We start from the raw sequence: 18,281 nt of genomic DNA, 5'->3' as shown, positions 1-18,281 counted from the left end.
CAAAGTTTACTGTCTGCGGCCCATGATCCCTATTTGAAAGTTTTCACTCAAAAGAAACATCTTTTAGGCCTGATTAGTGACAGACTTGGCTCCTTCGCAAGAGCTTATGCTACACATACGTGCAGGCACACGCAGGAATAAGGTCACCCTCTCCTCAACTTTTTAGTTGTTTCAAGTGGCACTCACGGTGATCTGCCCAAGTTCATCAGTCAATGCCTCATTGCAATTTAGCATTCTCAAGTTGTCATAAGTCAGGCGTGACTAGATCATGCAGTGCTAGGTTTTTAGTATGCATCCAGGTACTTCTAGTTCCTTGTCGCATTAGCAACGCATAACTATAAAAAGCAGGATGAAAAAAACACTGGGTTTGGATAAGCTACTAGGGTCCATCACAGGCACATACGTTTTGAATGGGTTCATTGGGATACAGTGCAGACGGTTGCTTTAAAACAAAAAGGGAGGAGTGTATTAAAATTTGGGTCATGGATGCTGATGTGGTTGGGAGACACAAGCATAGCTCCCAAATCGGTCACGTCATATGGGTCAATTTGAGGTAGACTTGGATGTTTAGCCTGCAGCACTTTGTACGCTTGAATTTTTTTTAAACACATACTTAATATAAGTAAATTTACAAGTTCAAGAATGTAATATACCATTGGCTGACATTGAACATACATGGCCACGATGCCAATGAATATAATGGGAGTTTACTGTATTACCAGTGTTAGACCTGGCATCCTTGGCGTGGTTTCCCCTGACTTTTTTTGCCTCTACCCCCTAGGTTTTTTGATGCGATGCTGGATTTAGTTTTTGCTAGTTCAGATGCTTTGGGCACTTTGCCACTGCTGATCAGTGTCAAAGTGCAAGTGCTCCCTGTATAAATTGTTATGGTGATTGGTTATCCATGATTGGCATATTTGTCTTACCAATAGGTCCCTAGTAAAGTGCACTAAGCGTGCCGGGGCTAGTAAGTCAAATGCTACTAGTGGGCCTGAAGCACTGATTGTGCCACCCACACGAGTAGCCCCAAAGAGGTCTCAGGGCTGCCACCACAGTGCCTGCGCGCAGTTGCTAACTGCCATTTTGACCTGACAAGTGCACCCACTTGCCAGGCCATACCTTTCCCTTTCTATGCACATAGGACACCTCCATAGCAGGCCCAAGGTACCCCCCCCCCCCCCGGGGAGGGTGCAGAGTGTATGTAAAAGGTAGGACATGTACCAATGTGTGTACCATGTCCCGATAGTGAAATACTGCCAATTTAGTTTTTTCACTATTGAAAGGCTATCTTACCCATAGGACAGAATGGGGAATGCTGTGTATCATGTTTACCTGCATATCTTCCCATAGGAGTGAGATAGGAAATTGGAGTCTGGTATCCCTGAACTCAGAATTTAATAATGCATCTTTTAGTAAAGATGGTTTTTAAATTCTGTGTTTGAAACAAGTGGCTATTTTCTTGTTCATCCTTTGTGTGCGCCTCTGCCGGTTTGTGGATTGACTGTCTGGCTTGAGAGTGACAGGGGCTGGGGTGGCTCCAGGAGTCTGGGTGAGTCAGCACTAGGCTGAATAGACCTATTTGCATTTGGAGTGGTGGGAGGAGTAGCACCTGGGCCTAAGTAAGGCTGTGCCTGCCTTCCACAATGCTGGCTCCACCTCCTGCGGTGCGCCTGAAGACACTGGCCCACATTCACAAAGGAAGAAATTGTGCACTGGCAGAGTGCACCCAGAACTGGTTTGAACTGGGTCCAGGACCCCTAACACAGAGAACAAAGACTTTTTGGGTATACAAGTAAGAGCTGAAACCCCTGTAAAATTAGACTACTTTGTGATCAAGAGGAACCTCTGCCAAAGAAGAACAGCTGAAGAGACTGAGGAGAAGTATTGCCCTTGCTGTGTGCTCTGGGGCTGGCCTGCAGTTTGCGGATTTAACTGAGGAGAGAACAAGGGAATTTGTTGTGTGCTGTGTCCCCCCTGCTTGCTAAGGACTTTGCTGTGTGCTGTGTCCTGAAGGAACAAGTCTCCAAGGGCCTAAGGAGAGCTGGCCTCCTGTTGCTAAAACACAGGGATATAAAACGTTTCCAAAGATCTTGAGGCTTGCACTTTCTGAACAGTGCTTCGCTTTTTTTACTGCCTCTGAATATAGCGGTGTGTCCCAGGACGCCGCTGGTGCCCTTTGTGAGACACGCATTGCCTGCATGTCTTTTGCTCCCAGGATCATCATGTTCATGCTGAAAGTTGGCACCCAGCCAAAGACCTGCGGGGGGTGGGGTCTGCTTTGCCCCAGTGTGCGGTGTATTTCACAGCCGCCGGCCCATGACCGGAAGGAAGCGCTGAGTGCCTGTTTTCACCACCACCGGCCGGTGAGCCCAAAAGCGCTGTGCATTTCACTGCCGCCGGCCCAGGAGCCCCAGAAGCGCTGTGCACTTCACCGCCCCAAGTCCGCTGACATCAGGGGCTAGCCGCGCTGGGATCGGCACAAGCGCGGGGTGTTGCCTGGCAACGAGAGGCTAGTCACAATGAGGAGCCGCCCTGAAGTCCAGGAAGCACAAGCCGTCGCCCAGCAACCAGACCTCGTCCACGAAGCGGTTGCCTGTGAGGAGAAGAGGGAGAGACCGCACCCCCCAGGTAAACGCTCGGATCAAAGTCCCGGGAGCATGAGTGTGTCGCCCCATGGGGCGGGAGATGAGAGTCTGTGGGAATCGGCTATCATCCTCTGACCTTGGCCGGGAGAGCCTCTGCCCGAGTGCTCGTAGTGGGCCGTACTTGCCTCAAGAGGAGCGGCAGTACCAGAGCCTATATCGAGACAGTTCTTATTATCCATCTAGAGCAGTTGGGGCATATTTTGGTAATCGCTGACCGAGAGTCAGCTGCATGTGGCAAGAGGCCTGCAGCAAACACCGTGAACCGGTGCTGGACAGTATTGTCGATCTTTAAATTAACCTACAGAACTCAGACCTTACAAACCTATTTTCGTTTCCTTACTAGGAACCCTATGCAAGAATGTTCTCTAAAACCTTTTTACTGTATGTTGGAATTTGTCATTTTTGTCTTGCCTTAAATTCAGATAAAGATAACTATATTTTTATAATAACCTGTGTGGTGTTTCACTGTGTTCCTGTGGGTGTTGGTGCAAATACTTTACACATTGCCTTGGGGATAAGCCTGTCTGCTCATGCCAAGCGTTTCCCCCTTACCCTGACTAGAAGCAAGAGTCCCTATTTGGTCAAAGGTACCTACCTCTGCCAACTAGAGACCCCCAATTCTAACAACCAGTATATAGTTGGAGTTAATGTAGACAGGATTTTGAAATAACTGTGCTCTGAAAACTAGAGGTAACGAGAATACAAAGCGAAAAACCATGGCATCTGCAGCCTCTACTCCTCTAATTCATGCTTAGCTCTTGAGGAAGGGAGCGGAAAAGTTGGGTGTCACCAACTGGGCTAGATCAACAGTAGGCTTCCAAAAAAAGCACATGAGAAACATACTAACAGGCCTACATACACAGATTGTGAGATATACAGGCACCCATGCAAACAAATAACAGATCGCGACCAATATACAGACTCATGCTCACAATCACACATTTCGAACAGAATGTATTTATGATCACATGCAGAGGAAAAGTAAAACATTAATAGACACCTCGACTCAGACAGATATACCTAAAGGCATCTACGTATAGGAATCCCAACTTACTGGTCAACAAAAATAAAGTGTAATATGCACATAAAGGGGCTCAGAGAAGCAGAATACCACAAGCAGGCACACATATTGAGACAAATGGGCATACAAGTGGTTGGTGAACAACCTGTTCCAATAGAGTCTCAAAATGTGATAACTTAAACCCCATTTTTCTACTGGCCTTTATTTTCTCTGACCCCCATGCAACATTGAGATTGAAGATCTGTTTTCACTGAATCATGTTATTGTTTGGAGTCTGCATGATGGTGGATGGAAAATTAGAGTGATCCACGAAATGTCAACGGCTTAATTTGACTACTGCTGATGGCCACATAAGGAGGAAATATCATCTACCTCCTGGATGCTTGGGCTATGTGTCTGCAGCAGAGGCTTTTTTCGGGAGGCGTTTCTCTGCAATGTTGGGAGGAAATCTTATTTTGGTGTATTGGTGTGAGAAATAGGGTTACTGGTTGACCGGTGTGTGGGCCCTAGTCAAGTAGCAACAACACTCCTCGTCAGGGTAAGGCACGACCAAACCTCAAAATAATGTGAAAATTCACCACACAAAAAGAACCCAAACCAAGTTAGAAAAAAGGGCGACATCTAATAAATAAAACAAGACCAACATGGCAAACATGCAATCAGTAGAACTGGAATTATGAATTTAAGAATTAAGTCTAAAGTGGCACCTAAAAGCACAGAACGCTAATCGCAGCTATCAGGTCATGCTGGACTGGGTCAAAGTCAAATATTCAGGACGACCGCAATGGAGCACCGGTTGGATCCAGTCCCAGATTAGTCACTGAAGGTTTACCTACTCAAGTATTGTACCGAGAGTTCAGCTCGCTTTGGAGAGGGTAGCGGCGAGCAAGGAAAGCTTTTCAGGTGGTTGTCAGTGTAGCGCGAAGAGCAGGCTAGGCATCGTGGACAAGCAGACTGGAGCTTCACGCTGGCGGTCCTCCGTTGGCGATTGATGACGCTGTGCAAAGAGTCTGGCTGGTAGCGGCTCGTGCCGAATATTGGTGCAAGCGGTGAGGTCTCTGTACAAACTGACATCTTTTGGGTCGCAAAGAGCACAAAAGCTTGAATTAACAGCCTGTGAGCCACACCGAGGGTCCAGGAACTGAGAGGCACTACTGGGGGGGGGAAATCAGAACTAGCTGCAGCGGGGTCCAAGAACTGGTGGGGGCCCTTTTATGTCCCTGAGACTCAGTTCAGGAGGCCAGCAGACTAGCCCTTCGAGTCACTCTGTGGTCTTGGGTTCAAGATGAAGTTGCAGGTCCAATTCTTCTTCCCCAGGCAAGAGAGAAGCAGGTCAGCAGAGTGGCAGTCCTTGCAGCAGCATAGGAGGAGTCCTTTCTGGCAGAGCATCCAAAGGTCCAGAAATTTACTGAAGTGGTGGTGTCCGAGGTCCAGTATTTATACACAGTTGTGTCCTTGAAGTGGTGAGAAGATTCAAGGAGGCAGGCCTCTGAAGTGCACAGATGCCTTGCCATAATGACCCTAGCTCCAGACTAACTTCAGGGGGTTTGCAAGCCTTTTGTGTGGAGATAGGACACAACGTATTCAAGTGTAAATGGGGCTGGGCCCAGCTCCTCTCACCCATCTTGCCAGTGATGGCCTATCCAGTCACACCTAAGCTCCTCATTGTGAGTGGCTGTCTAGGAGGAATATACAAAGACCAACCTGTCAGCTGCACCCAGCCATGTGACCCAGAGACAAACTGCAGGCACCAAATGGCTAAGGCAAGAAAATATCAACATTCTAAAACTGGCATTTTCAGAATTACAATTTAAAATCTGACTGCACCAGAAATTAGGATTTTAAATTGTGCTTCCAAAGACTCCAAACATGAACTGGGTATCCCTTCTCATTTGGAAATTACACTTATGTAATAAAGGCAACTCCAATGTTGTCCTATAGGAGAGATATTCCTTGCTGTAGTGAAAAATGAATTTAAGAGTTTCACTACTACAACATGTAAAGTTTAAAAGTACTTCTCCTACTTTTTAAATACATTGCAACCTGCCCCCTGGGCTGTTCAGGGACTACCCAAGGGGTGACGTGTATTAAAAAGGAAGGTTTGGGCATGGAAAAAAGGTGTATTTTGCCCTCAGGTCAAAATGGCAGTTTAAACTTCACACACAGGCTCTGCAATGGCAGGCCTGAGGCATGTTTAAGGCGCTACTTAAGTGGGTGGCAAAATCAGTGTAGCAGGCCCACTAGTACCATTACATTTACAGACCTTGGGCACAAGTAGTGCCTCTTTACTAGGGAGCCACAAGTAAATATGCCAATTGGGTATAAACCAATGTTACCATGTTTTAGGGAAAGAGCACAAGCACTTTAGCACTGGTTATCAGCGGTAAAGTATGCAGAGTCCTAAAGCAGCAAAAAATAAGTCAGCACAAACAGGAGGTCTGAAGGCAAAAAGTTAGGGAAAAACCATGCCAAGGAGGCTGGGTCTAACAATTGGGTTTAGAATGAATGTATGATTTGTGATTGATTTCTGGAAATAATATAATTATTCACTAATGAATTTTGAGTAAATAAAATGATTAACTGAGGAAGGAAATCGTCTTGAGTATTAAGTGTTTGTGTTTTAGAAGAGTTGTGTTTCGGGTTGAGGTTGTGGCATAGAGGTGGAATGTTTGAGGACGCAGCATGGAGCTCAAGGTAGTACCACAGAAAGCACCCATTTGTCTGAGGTAATTCTGTCACTCTGAGGGAGGAAAATCCTCAGTCGCCCCCAACACTGCTGTTCAATGGATGGAGAATCCCTACTTTCAGGCCAAGGATCTCCGGTTCGAGCTTGCATTGCCATTGCCCCAGAACCATCTTATGTAAAGGTCTTGGAAGACAGCGTAACCTAGAAAGATGCTGGTGATCCTGTCTTTCAGTGGATGTTTGAACCACGGACCATCCTTTGGTTTAGTGCTTTCGAGAGGTGTCACATAATGTGGAATACTGGCGGGCACCCATTGATTTGGCTATATCTGCGATTTTTTCATCTTCTCCAGCATCTTATCAACCCGAGGGCCGAAGAGAAGCTCCCCATTAAAAGCCACATTAAGAAGGTGGTGTTGGACTGCAGGCCAGAAATTAGTGATTTCAGTCAAGTGTAACACTGAAGGAGCATGCTAGCATTTATGCCACTGTAGGAGATGTCCGCAGCATCCAAGCACCCTTAATATTAGCATTGGATAGGAGATTGCCTTCTGCCGTCAGCTCTTCTTACCTTTTCCTGAGTGCCTCAGAGTCGTTTGATCAGTTCTTCCATTTACTCCCAGTGGTGTCTATCCCAGAGGGAGAAGGAACTGATGATATGCCAAAGTGTACCATCCCCCACTGCCACATGCTTGCCAGTTGCCTCACTCGGTTTGCTTTTTTTGTCAGGTGGAGGTGCATAACCCATTGCCTGTGCAGAGGCATGTTTGCATGAAGTCTATAATACAAGTGACAAGGTGGAAATTGACCCTGCATTTACTCCAAGTCACTGAGCTGGTTTAACTTTCTCTGCTGTTGAGGATTCTGGTCTTCACTACTGCCGAGAAATATTTGGTGGCATTTTACATCATGACTATGGGTGGGTACTGTACCAATCTTTTGGTCTTCAACAAGGTTTTTACCCTCATCCTCCTCTTGAAGTATGTGCATCTTCACCTTGTGATGGTGGAAGGCTGTTTGAATTACTGCATGATAAGCAGTGGTGTCGTCAGGCAGCATGGCCTTAGCATGCGAAGGGTCTAGATTAGGTTAATCAGTGGGATCAACATTATAGTCCTCCCAAGGGTAGTGCCCTTCCCCTTGCACAAGAGGTTCTTTGTCAGGGTTCCTGAGGATGGTATGGACTACCAGAGACTGAGTGGAGAAGATTCAGGAGTGCGTTGAAGAGAGCGAGGCTGTGGGAGTAAGTGAATTTGCATGGTGGCAGTGGTGAAGAGGAACGCCTAGGGGCAACGGGAAGTGATGGTGGGGTTGTAGCGCTGTGGCCAACACTTTTGGGCATAGGAGCTGTAAGAGGCTCAAAGAGCAATTCCTCAAATGGTAACTCCTCCTCAAAGGACAGGCTGTTTCTTAGGAATATGGATGGACACATGCGTGTATGGGGTCAGGAGCGGGAGGTTCTTCCCCAGAGAGGGGAGGGTGTATTCTTTGTCTCCCATCAAGGACCTTGGGCAGCTATAGCTGGATTGATTCTTCAGTGGTTCTGGATCCTAGCGCAGAGGGTTCCATTGGTCCCAGTTGGTTTTGACTGGACCTTTGGACGTTAAATTCAGCTCTGAAGTTGGCTGTTGCACTTCTCAGTGCAGAGGGGAAGTCAACCTGCAGTGTTGCTCAGTAACCTTAAGAGGAGGCTTGCTTGGTGTTGAAATAAGTCCCGAGGGTCCAGCAGTGTCTGCTGGCAGAGCAGGACTAGAATGTTGATGCGGTCTTAGGCTGGACTCCGGGCTTGATGCCTGGCTCTCCTAGGAGTGGTGTTCTGCCTTGGTCTGGGAACGCTTTTTAGAGATGGAGGTGTTTTGTTCCATTAGTGGTAGCTAGGCATGGACTTGGTCTTCAGTCCCGAGTGCTTCTGGACTTGATGCTCAGACTCTTCCTGCTTTAAATCCGAGGCATGGTGAAGCCAGTTGTTTCCCAATCTGAGTTGGAATCTTCATCTTGGTGCATTTCAAAACAAGTCTACTGACTCAGAAGTTCTTTGAAGAAAAACAAGGTGTAAATGTCCAGGCCCAACACTAGATGGCACGAGTCTGCAGAACATTATCTACTGGCGGTCGCCAGTAGATAGTTATAGTTACAACCTAGTTCCCATAGGAAATCTCAAAATTCTATTTTGAATAACTTTGGCGCCGGTTGACGAATCCTCGTGAAATTGTCAAAACTAATGGGACGCTCCGTTCAGCTCCTACCCTGAAAGTCTCGGGGTGATTCGTCAAGCGGGAGCCGAGAAAAAGGGGGGTCCCAAAACGCGTTTTCCCCATGCATTTTTCCATAGGACCTTTAGTCGCAGCTACAGCCCGAACGGCTGAACAGAATTACGTGAAATTTGGCAGAGAGGTAGCCATAAGGTCAAGGAAGTGCCTTTTGCAGGTCTGGTGTAAATCTGTTCAGTATTTCCTGAGAAAATAGCATTTAAAAGCATATCAATATCTATACGCGCGCACCGTGCGCGCACTGTGCGCGCACCCTGCCGTGCGCATTTCGGATTGGTTGTTGGATGTCGGTAAACATTCGAATCGGTCGAAACCAGGAAGTGGCGGCCGTCATTTTGTCTCTCGCAGTCCGAGGGGGTGAAAAAAAAAAAAAAGGTGGAGAACGTGAAAAGGGGGCAGAGTGGACAGTTCCTGACCCCTAGCCTTGGTCAGGGGGTCACAGAAGGACCCCCAAGGGCGAAAAAAACAATTTTTATTTTTTTTAAAAATCGCGAGGTGTGCTCACGGAGCGCGCATGGCGAACCGTTGTTGCTCGGTGCGCGAAGCGCACCGAGCGCCCACAGCGCGCGCACGGTGCGCGAAGCGCACGGTGCGCACACCGTGCAAAACCTGAAAAAAAAAATAAATTAATAAATACATAACTTCGCATTTAAAAAAACGTACAAATTCGCTGAAAAAACTATAGGTTTCACACGTTATAGTTACGAATTAGCATTTAAAAAACCTTGCAAATTCACTTAAAAAACCATAGGTTTCACACATGTTATAGTTAGCTGGACATTTCACTCGTAAAAAACCAATGAAATTCCCCCGTTATAGTTAGTGCAGGCAACTATAACTCATGCGACCGCAATCCTCTGCTGATGACGTCAGATATTACATCACTGATGACATATGTGTCTTTATGAAAAATAAATATTTGTAATATATGTAAAGCTAAAGATTAATGGAAGAAGACATGGGTAAATAAGTGTCTAAATACAGTGATGTAATATCTGACGTCATCAGCAGAGGATTGCGGTCGCGTGAGTTATAGTTGCCTGCACTAACTATAACGGGGGAATTTCATTGGTTTTTTACGAGTGAAATGTCTAGCTAACTATAACATGTGTGAAACCTATGGTTTTTTAAGTGAATATATATATATATACAAACATCCATGCTAAGGATTCTTACTGTTGCAAGGAATGTTACAAAACAAATAAGTGTCTGCGTTGCTCACATATGGAAATAATGCACCTTACTCACTGGGCTAATGGATTGAATCAAACTGCTACTCTGATTAGCTGTAGTTTTTAGGTCTCGCCTGAGACAGCGCTTTAGCGCCGCTCTCGCGAGAGCTTTTGTAAATGGGGGATCTGGAAGTGCAAACGAGTGCTTTCAGGCCTCCAAATACAGTGCATGTGCGCCGTGCGCGCGCACCATTTGGCAGCCTGCACACCGTTTGCTTTCACTTTCGCGGCCACACGGCCGCTTTGATGTGTGATCGCGATCACTTTCACACAGTGCATGTGCGCCGGGCGCAGCATTTTGGCAGCCTGCGTGTACATTTCACGGGCGCTTTGATGTTCTCAGTGAGCCGCGCGGCCACTGCGAACATCAAAGCGCCCGCGAAATGTACACGCCATTTGCCACCCCCTCTCTTATCCCACTTCCTGCTTGTCTTGGTTGCATTGCCAGCGGCAAAGGCTGGGACAGCGCGCCTGTACCTCAATTATGCAAGCCCATAGTCCTGGCGGCGGCAGGGTGTTACCCTTCTACGTTGCGCCCACTTTTAAATTATGGTATTGGTCTGGTAGGGGGTAGCCTCCCTCTTACTCCTGTCATTATCTCCGTCATGCTTATTGCCCCCACTGTCCGGCCCACCCGGGCATCTCTTTGCCTCTCGCGGGTACACCCCTGCCTTTGTCCTCCAGTACAATTCGCACTCCCTTCTCAGGTAACACCTCACCTCCCTCTTGAGAGGCGCAGCCTCACCTGGAGCTCAAGTCAGCATTCTGAAGCAACCGGAAGACAACACACAGTGACATTTAAAACACCCAGCTGTACACATTTCCTTCTTTACTAAGACAGGTGTGTATACAACTACCGAAATGAAATGAAAACTTTGAACTGTTACCTCTTTAAACACCGAGACGAGTTTGGAAAACGCAATAATCACATGATACTTTGAAGGGAAGGTCGGAATGTATGTGGACACCACTCTCTCCATATACAGAGCGTGCCTCTTTCCAGAGGAATACCCCAACTTCTCTCCCCAAGTGTAACTGTTACAACAAACAAATGATGGACGGAATGCTGACAATGCAGACATTCTCCCCCAGTCAAGAGATCTGGGTTAAATCCATCGTTCTTTTGCCCACTACGCCACCCCAGTTCAGACATGGCCATATGCAAATCAGTCTTGACCCTGTGCCTCATGGGAACAGTCCAGCCCGAACTGCCAAGCCATGTCTTCCCTGGACCGGAATCAAGCATCCTAGGACCGGTTTCTGGCTATCAGCCGTCATCAGGCAGTTCGGGCTGGACTGTTCCCATGAGGCACAGGGTCAAGACTGATTTGCATATGGCCATGTCTGAACTGGGGTGGCGTAGTGGGCAAAAGAACGATGGATTTAACCCAGATCTCTTGACTGGGGGAGAATGTCTGCATTGTCAGCATTCCGTCCATCAATTGTTTGTTGTAACGCTTTTCGCCCTAAGTGGGATGGGTATTCCCAGACGTGGGACCCGTGCTCACTACGCCACTGGAGTCAAGCTATCCTGGCTGATGACGGCTGATAGCCAGAAACCGGTCCTAGGATGCTTGATTCCGGTCCAGGGAAGACATGGCTTGGCAGTTCGGGCTGGACTGTTCCCATGAGGCACAGGGTCAAGACTGATTTGCATATGGCCATGTCTGAACTGGGGTGGCGTAGTGGGCAAAAGAACGATGGATTTAACCCAGATCTCTTGACTGGGGGAGAATGTCTGCATTGTCAGCATTCCGTCCATCAATTGTTTGTTGTAACGCTTTTCGCCCTAAGTGGGATGGGTATTCCCAGACGTGGGACCCGTGCTCACTACGCCACTGGAGTCAAGCTATCCTGGCTGATGACGGCTGATAGCCAAAAACCGGTCCTAGGATGCTTGATTCCGGTCCAGGGAAGACATGGCTTGGCAGTTCGGGCTGGACTGTTCCCATGAGGCACAGGGTCAAGACTGATTTGCATATGGCCATGTCTGAACTGGGGTGGCGTAGTGGGCAAAAGAACGATGGATTTAACCCAGATCTCTTGACTGGGGGAGAATGTCTGCATTGTCAGCATTCCGTCCATCAATTGTTTGTTGTAACCCAAGTGTAACTGTAGCTCGCGCCCAGGTATACCTCTACCTTCTTATCTACCTGCTGAAATATAATCTTACCTTATTTCTCAGATTTACTGTCAAGTTGCACCTTTCTCTATGGGTATCTTACACCCCTCCCCCTCCACCCCCCCACACACACACAAAGACTCACCACTGTCCCAAAGACTCAGCAGTGCACACACAACAGCGGCAAGCTCAGTTTAGGTACGGCCAATACCAGCACTTTGCCCGAATATACACACCTGTCACCTCCAAGTATATTCCTGCGGCCCGGCCTCTAAGAACACCCACAGCCCTGATCCAGGCTCACATCTGCCGCGCTCATGTAAAGGACCCAATGTAGATCCCCCCCCCCCCCCAGTATGCTTGTCCCGGCGATTGCTCCCACATGTCCACTGTGTGTATTATCCTACTGCGCCCTCGCTGCCCCCTCAGAAAATGACAGCGCGTCCCTCCACTCTTTGATTTTACATTTCCTCAGGTGTGCTCTCAACTGTCCTCTGAAGGTGTGCCCATCCCCGTGACTACTCTGAACCCTTGTTGCAGGTATACCTCTCCTTGGGTGAACACTCATCTGTAGCCCCTCACAGGTTTATCCCTCCTACTGTAATCAAAGCTGCACCCACCGTCCTGCAATAGGTCTCGCAGTTACACGAGTTAAAGCTATTGGCATTGTAAATGACAATGCCAATAGGCATGGTTATTTGCAATGTCAATAGCTCAAACTCTCGTAAATGCGAGACCTAATGCATTGCAAATGCTTGTTTTGTTTTTGTTTTTTAAATGCACTTCCCAACTACATGCTATGGAATGCTTCATAAAAGGGGTACGTACTCTTTGGCAAGCAAAAGCTGTTCCATGGTGGGTTAATCCAGAGTGCGTTATGAGCAATTGTTTTAGAATTTGTGCGGGGTTGCAAATATTGTATTAGATCGAGGAGTGATATTGCTTTATTAGGTATATATCTTGTTTCTTATAAAGGTTTTTTTTTTTTTTAAACTGGCCAGTTGACTAGTAAACTTCTCTAATCTTACCAATGGTCAACATGTTTCTGCCCTATTATCTAGTGCTGAAAGGTTCACCTCCTTGGAACGATGTAGGTAATAACGTAAGAGTTCAAGTTGTATTTCTTGTTCACATTGCTCTGGCAAATATCCTACAAAACTGAATGAAGCAGAGCATAAGTACTACACAATGTAATGTGCCAACACCAACCTACATATATTCAGGTTTGGTTTTATGTCATTTTATTAGCTAAAGGAACAGCTGCACTTGGATATCACCCCCAATACATATTGAAGCATTACACACTAAAACACCACAAACAAAACCAGGAGTGCAGTTCCTCTGGGCGAGGGGAGGGTAAGAGAGGGGGGAGAGCGATTAGTCTCTATAGAATGCCCTCACACACCTAGCAAGGTGTCATGCTTCATCATAGGGCTGTGCTCCTCGTCGGGCCGGCGCTGCAATGCCCGACGGGCTCCCGCAAAGGGGCTCTTTATCGGAGATCTTTTTAGAGACAGCCGTATGGGTGCGTGGGGGTAGGTGCAACAAGTGTAGTGAGTGATAGTGAGGTGGGTTAAAATAGGTATGGTATTGTCAATCAATGAACCATTTTATTCTGGTGGTATACCAGCCTAAGTAAAATCGGTGACCCCCGAGGGATTATAATGCTCCCCAGGGAAGTAGAAAGGTCGACATGTTTCTTGCTCTATGCCCATACGGGTCGGTGGCAATTCATCAGGACCAGGTGAGAATGTGCTCCAAAATATAAACTCTGCTACATAATGGGTGATTGAAAAATTATAAGTACATCACCAAGCAAATCCATTGGGTCCCTAAGAGGAGTGGACCCGCTGTTGCGGTACCTAAAAGAAAAAAGAAGAAAGAGAAGGACAACACAGACACATAACAATTTCAGTATTTAAATTGGATGCTGTTTTGCTCCCGTGGGTAACCGTGCGTCTAATGTGATTCATCTTAGCCAGTTTAAATGGGTGCTCACACAAAAGTCCGGAGGAGATCGTGCTGCATCGCATAGGTGTTACCAAATACGTAATACTGTGCAACCACCATATGTGCCAAATGCTATGAAATGCTTCACGAAGTGCTATATGGCATGGGATCGCGATATGTGGCCGAGCAAGTTATAGTTGATGTGCACTGTCGTCCCCAGCTATACGAGATCATTTGTAAACAAGAGGGCAGGCCGAAATACGTGTAACAACGCTGTCCTCAAATTTAGAGTAGCGGGTGATTTTGACGCAGATTTAAAATGCAAGTGCCGATGGCTGCGGGACCCATGTGGGGAGACTCACCCCCTGGGAAACAGAAAATGCTGTACGGGTTCGCCTGGATGCCGTAGAGGGCTCGCCCTGAAAAAGTTAAGGGAGAGCAGTGAGTACCCTACAGACTGCCGTACACTGTTACCGCCCTGGACAAGCATTGTACTTAGAGTTGGGGCGAGCGCACTACCGAGATCCTATCGAGGCTCAGGCTTCCGTAGCAAGCCGGCAGGGGTGTGTGCAAGATAAAGGAAGTGCTCATACGCACGGGAGCAAACGACTAGACCGCAAACTTGTGCGGCCATCTTGAGACTGACAGCAAACTTTATTGCGCGATCAGCGCGCAAAAGGAACAAAGATGGATAATGTCCCACAGAAGGGGTGGTTGAGCATGTAAAACACCCGTCCGGATACACACGCTGGGAAGTAACTCAGCGGGTTATATGTTGCAATAAATTGCAAGCAAGTATTTTATGCGGTGAAGCGAGGGTGGTGTAAAGCAGCCCCAGAGTCTTAAAAAGGGGCTAAAGGTCGGTAATTTAAGCCGGTGGGTCTTGCCTAATGAGATCTAAAGAGATACAAGACTATTGTCATTGTTTATGGTGTCATCAAAAAATCACCTGTATGTAAGCTGGCAAGACCACGATATTGACTATCAGGACATCTCATGTATGTGAGGTGAATCATGTATAGTTAAGGGTGGCCCATGGTATATCAGAGTCTAAACACCAAAACACCACACATGTTCACTGCAAACAACTCTCTGAAGTGGAGAAAAAAACACATTGTTTTCTTTGTTGATTAAACGCTGACTTACACTAATCCTTACATTGGTTAGTGAGACAGGATGTGGAAGACCTAGGTCTCCTGATCAGATAAGTAGCGTGGCACATTAGGATGAGCATAGGGAGTACCTAAACCACCTTAAGCCTTGTCATCAGTGTTTTAAAAAATATATATATTTTTATGAGTGACAAGATAAACCTAGTAAAGCAGTATCACTCTTTCCCTTAACACAATTTTACCAACCCTTCCCATATACCAAAAATTGCTCCCTGTAAGAGCATACCCTGAAACAACCATTTGCTGAAGTAGGAGCACTCCTATGATGAAGCATGCTACCTAGTGAACGGAAGGTGTCAGTATTGTTTTTGTTTTACAAAATATAACGAGTCAGAGGTATGAGTTCGATTTAAGCCGTAGGCCCTGTGAGTATGTGCCTTGTTTTCACTAAGCAAGCGACCCAGAAACGTTTTTGGTTTTCCATCTACTGCACTAGGGAGGCTGCACCTTGGTCACTTGTAAACTAAATATACAAAAAATAAATTAAAAAAATTCTCCTCCCCACAGTATTAATGTGGTCAAAAAGTGTGCCATTGGCTTTGAACTATTATAACATCAAGACATAGCCCAAATATTAAAAGGATAATTGAAAAAAAATAAACCAGCATTGCAGCAGTCTATAAGTCAGGCATTAATGAGCCAACCCATGTAAATCCAAGCATTCAGAGATTCTGTTGGCATGCATAAATGCCGATCACCACATTAAGGCCTGGCAAATTGGCTTTAGCAATGCTGGGGGAGAAAGTAGCAAAATGGATTGCTTCAAGTATAGAAAGCATTAGCGATAAAGAATAGAACATGTAACAGAGTTGATTATGAAATATACTTTTCACATGTAAAACAAACCTTGTGCATATCAAGGAAAGCAATTTATGGAATGTCGAATTAAGTAGCCAACAGCATGCAATTGTACTAGTCTGGGCGGAGCCAAATCCCACTCAATTTATAATTAAAAAAATTGGGAACAATATTTCTTGCAGAGAACTATGCTGTCAAACCAGACCTAAAAAGCATAAAGAATGGAAAGGAAATAGCATTTCCAAAGAAAAGTACTAGCCCATTAGCTCTGCCACTAAAGTGAACTTATTTTTAGATGGATGTGCATGTGATCAGATGAAAGCTAAGGAGGAATAAAGGCAAGGCTCGACATGGGATGACCTTGCCCCATGTTGGGTGCTGTGGTAAGCGGAACCAAAATTTGAACAACTGACAAGACCAATTAATGACTAGGGCTTATATATATATATATATATATATATATATATATTGAATATGCTACTTACCAGTATGCATCTGTTCTTGGCATGTAGGGCTGCTGACATTCATATCTGTGCATAGATCGCCGCCTAGTGTTGGGTCCGGATGTTTGCACGTTGTTGTCCTGGAAGAGTCTTCGAAGTATCCTGGGATAGGTGACTCCTCCCCCGGACTACAGTGCGCATGGGCATCCTCTCCATCCTCAGATTGTTTTTCGCCATTGTGGCAGTGATGGAGTAGATACAGAAAGTGATGACCATGCTTACAGTAATTCTGAGAGCTGCAGCTGCTACAGGCGCCGGGGAGGAGGGAGGGCGATATGAATGTCAGCAGCCCTACATGCCAAGAACAGATGCATACTGGTAAGTAGCATATTCAGTTCGAGGCATGTGGGCTGCTGAATTCATATCTGTGCATAGAATATATAGCAGTGCCCTCTATTAGCGGCGGCTACCAGTGCCAGCTGCAGCGGTCTGAAAAAGGGTTTTGAGAACAGCCTGTCCTACAGCTGCCTGCTGTTTTGATTGCACATCTACACAATAGTGTTTGGTAAATGTGTGTGTAGTGGACCAGGTGGCTGCTCTACATATATCATGCAGGGGAATATTTCCTAGAAAAGCCATGGAGGCCCCTAACTTACGTGTTGAGTGGGCTCGTGGGGGAATAGTTAATGTGCGTTTTGCCTTTTGATAACAAATTTGGATACCCTTAACTATCCATCTGGCTATCCCTGCTTTGGAGATGGCGTTACCTTTGTGGTGTGGGGCAAAGGCAACGAACAGTTGTTTTGTCTTCCTAAAGGGTTTGGTCCTGTCGATGTAATACATGAGGGCCCTTTTGACATCTAGTGTGTGGAGTGCCCTTTCCGCGACAGTTTGTGGGTTTTGGAAGAAAACGGGCAGTTCAATAGTTTGATTCATGTGGAACTGCGATATTACCTTGGGCATGAATTTGGGGTTGGTACGTAGTACGACCCTGTTGGCATGAACCTGTATAAATGGCTCTTGAACTGTTAGTGCCTGGAGTTCACTAACTCTTCTTAAAGAAGTGATCGCTACCAGGAAAGCTACTTTCCAGGTGAGGAATTGAATCTCGCATGAGTGGAGAGGTTCAAAGGGTGGACCCATCAGGCGTGTGAGGACCAGGTTGAGGTTCCACATTGGAGCCGGTGGGTGGCTTGGTGGAATGACTCGTTTGAGTCCTTCCAAGAATGCTTTGATGGCAGGCACTCTGAATAGAGAGAGGTGCTGCCTGGTTTGTAGATAGGCTGATATTGCGGTCAAATGGACACGTATAGAGGTGTACGCCAGATTGCATCGGTATAGGTGTAGGAGGTAACAAATGATGTTTTGGATGGATGCGTCCAGCGGGTTAATGTCATTATTACCGCAATAAATGACGAACCTTTTCCATTTGGCTGCATAGCAAGCTCTTGTAGTGGGTCTCCTGGCCTCCTTGATGATGTCCATACAGTCAGGTGGCAGGTTGAGGTAGCCAAACTCTAGGACTTCAGGAGCCAGATCGCCAGGTTCAGCTGTTGCGGATCTGGGTGCTGAATCTCCATGGTTCTGCGTCAAATGCCCGGGTTTGATCCGCAGCCTTTGATGCGGCACCACGGAAAGTTCGAGGAAGGTGGTGTACCATGGCTGGCGTGCCCACGTAGGAGCAACTAGGACGAGTGTCAGGGAGTGTTGTCTGAGTTTGCGAGCCACCAGCGGTATCAACGGCGCTGGGGGAAAAGCGTACGCAAATCTGCTGGACCAGTTCATCCATATCGCATTGCCCTGCGACTGCGGATGTGGGAACCTGGCGGCAAAGCTTTGGCATTTTGCGTTTTTCGCTTGTGGCGAACAGGTCTATCTCTGGATGACCCCACTGCTGGAAGTACAGCTGGAGTACTGATGGGTGTAACTCCCACTCGTGCATC

At 46.7% G+C, this 18,281-nt stretch overlaps 1 protein-coding gene across 2 annotated transcripts in view; it reads right to left on the bottom strand.

Annotated features, from left to right (window-relative positions):
- SERPINE2 (serpin family E member 2) overlaps positions 1-18,281 on the bottom strand; it is a 323,804-nt gene that overhangs the window by 71,420 nt on the left and 234,103 nt on the right. The gene's annotated exons all lie outside the window — the stretch shown is intronic.

This window comes from Triturus cristatus, chromosome 11, assembly GCF_964204655.1.
Source record: "Triturus cristatus chromosome 11, aTriCri1.1, whole genome shotgun sequence".
NCBI classification, from domain to species: Eukaryota; Metazoa; Chordata; class Amphibia; order Caudata; family Salamandridae; genus Triturus; species Triturus cristatus.
This window is presented reverse-complemented; position numbering and strand designations above follow the sequence as displayed.